Source organism: Copidosoma floridanum, unplaced genomic scaffold, assembly GCF_036245765.1.
Source record: "Copidosoma floridanum isolate Cflo_tuat_1 unplaced genomic scaffold, Cflo_Japanese_pri ptg000006l, whole genome shotgun sequence".
NCBI lineage: Eukaryota > Metazoa > Arthropoda > Insecta > Hymenoptera > Encyrtidae > Copidosoma > Copidosoma floridanum.
In genome coordinates, this window is record NW_028321883.1 from 10,382,530 (window position 1) to 10,385,745 (window position 3,216).

Sequence of the window (3,216 nt, forward strand, 5' to 3'; positions counted from 1 at the left end):
ATTAAAATAATAAATAAAATAACACAAGCGCCAATCCCCATACAACCCGGGGCACTTACTGGCCGCTTTGTTTATATATTAAAAAAAATAAAATAACACAAGCACCGATCACCACACAACCTGGAGCGCTTACTAGTTGCTTTGTTAATTAAAATAATAAATAAAATAACACAAGCGCCAATCCCCACACAACCCGGGGCGCTTACTGACCGCTTTGTTTTTTAATGTAATAAATAAAGTAACACAAGCGTCAATCCCCACACAACCCGGGGCGCGTACTGGACGCTTTGTTTTTTAAAGTAATAAATAAAATAACACAAGCGCCAATCACCACACAACCCGGGGCGCTTACTGGCCACTTTGTTAATTAAAATAATAAATAAAATAACACAAGCGCCAATCCCCACACAACCCGGGGTGCTTACTGGCCGCTTTGTTTTTTAATGTAATAAATAAAATAACACAAGCGCCAATCACCACACAACCCGGGGCACTTACTGGCTGCTTTGTTTATTAATTAAAAAAAATAAAATAACACAAGCGCCAATCACCACACAACCCGGGGCACTTACTGGCTGCTTTGTTTTTTAATTAAATAAATAAAATAAGGAATAACATTCCGGAATGTTATTTTATTTTTTTAATTAAAACACAAAGCAACCAGTAAGTGCCCCGGGTTGTGTGGTGATTGGCGCTTGTGTTATTTTATTTATTACATTAAAAAACAAAGCGGCCAGTAAGCGCCCCGGATTGTGTGGGGATTGGCGCTTGTGTTATTTTATTTATTATTTTAATTAACAAAGCAACCAGTAAGCGCTTCGGGTTGTGTGATGATCGGTGCTTGTGTTATTTTATTTTTTTTAATTAATAAACAAAGCGGACAGTAAGTGCCCCGGGTTGTGTGGTGATCGGTGCTTGTGTTATTTTATTTATTTAATTAATAAACAAAGCAGCCAGTAAGTGCCCCAGGTTGTGTGGTGATTGGCGCTTGTGTTATTTTATTTATTACATTAAAAAACAAAGCGGCCAGTAAGCGCCCCGGGTTGTGTGGGGATTGGCGCTTGTGTTATTTTATTTATTATTTTAATTAACAAAGCAACCAGTAAGCACTCCGGGTTGTGTGGTGATTGGTGCTTGTGTTATTTTATTTTTTTTAATTAATAAACAAAGCGGCCAGTAAGCGCCCCGGGTTGTGTGGGGATTGGCGCTTGCGTTATTGTTTATTGTATTTTTTTAATCATTAAAGCTTGTGGTACTGCTTTTAGGCGCGTTGGGTTATTGGGTTAAATAGCTTAGGATTAATTTATCGAGTTATGGTGTATGAAATGTTGTCGAGTTATCTGGGGTTTTGCGTTTTGCTTCATATAGCCAATTTGAATTTCCCGCAAGTTTGGCAGTTACTTTTGAGAGTGCTGGATGCAAGGTGCTTCCAACTTAAACCTTGCATCCTCGGAAAAAATATTCAGACTTGTGAAGTTAGCACCCGCAAATATTAAACATTGACATTGCGTAATTGTTTAAGGCTTGAACGATTCCTCCTTATTTGCCGAAATTCTCTCCACTTGTATTTTTATTTGCGGATGACTAGTTCTCGAGATATTTGCAAAAGAAAACTGTGAAAATTGGCGCGGCGCTGGAATAAAAAAACCTTTTGTTCAGGTGCTAGATTTTGTTAAAAGAAAATTTTGCCTACAGAATTCGATTCCTCCTCTTTTACGGATTGCATATATGAAGTGGTTGATTGATGTGAATGCAATAAAATTAGCAAATAATAAATTTAATATTATGGCCGTGAGTGGGGAAAATATCTAGTAACTTTCCCTAGTGACTTTTTGGTCCTATTCCGTTCCTGCAATTCAGGCGCAGAAATAAATCCTTCACATTGATAGAAATCATTTAAAATCAAAAGTAATCAATACAGTACAGTAATCAATCGTTTTCTCCTCAAATGCGGATTCCAAACAATATTCGATATCAGAGGTAAGCAATCAAAATAAAGTAGTAACGGGTGTTTTTCACGTTTTTCAACGAATCTCGTCCAGACGAGCTCGGATGTACTCTCATATATCTATATCTACATGCATCATGACAGGTACGAAGAAGCAGTCAGCGATCAGCTGATTGACCTGCGCGGCAACTTTTATTCTTGACCACCCCGACCCTAGCCCACAAAATGTTAAAATTTGCAATAAAAAAAATATCAGTACACGTATTTTGAACTGCACATTTCGCCTGTACAAATTATTTTAATTGCACACGTCTGAAATGGGCAAAAAAAATTAATAAACATCAGCACTTTTAGGGGGACACTAAACGGTCCATATCTTCGTAATGAAGGCTTGTATTGAACTGCACACACCTCAAAAAAACTGCACATTACACGATCTTAACTGCACACTCAAATTTTGTAATTGCACACCATTATTTAGTTAATAAATCGATAAAAACTAAATGTCGTAGCTCTACTGTAAATTGTTGTGCATTACTGCGCATGCGCGTGACTATTGGCCAATCATGTGCGTTACAGTGTGCTTGCAGTACTTGCACGTTGGCGGGTATTTACAAAATATTATTTACGTAAATGTAATCGTCCTTTTGTATGTAAACATAGAAATGTCTATGTATGTGTGTATAACTACATGTTTACAACGAAAGCAGCAAATCTGGATAATATTGAGGCAGAAATTAAATAATCTTTATAGAAATAAATATAACAAGAAAAATATTATTGATCATGGGTCATGTTATCCATGGATACAACATGTATGTATGTGTGTATATACACTCCATTGCTAATGCAGAGTGCACCGACATTACCGATGGTGTAAATAGTATTACGGTTGAATTCCAACAACCCAATAACTAATGTATTTATTTTTTTTTATATATATACAGGAAGATTAAAAAAAACTTTTATCCATCTAGAAGTTACAAATATGTTTTGAAACTAAACATGATTCCTTGAAAAATATGTAAAGATTTAATTAAAAAATTTTATTTAGGACTAGATGTATCGTGCAAATATACTTTTGACATGAATAATCACTTTTTTGGCTTTAAAAATTATGCTTTGATCAATTGAATTTACAAATTTACCCCGGAATTATTTGTATTTACACATGAAAAAAAGCACAAAAATTCAATTAAAATTTTTTTAATTAGGTATGCATTGTTCTATACTTTAGAAACTTAACCATCTCAATTAACGTCTAGCTT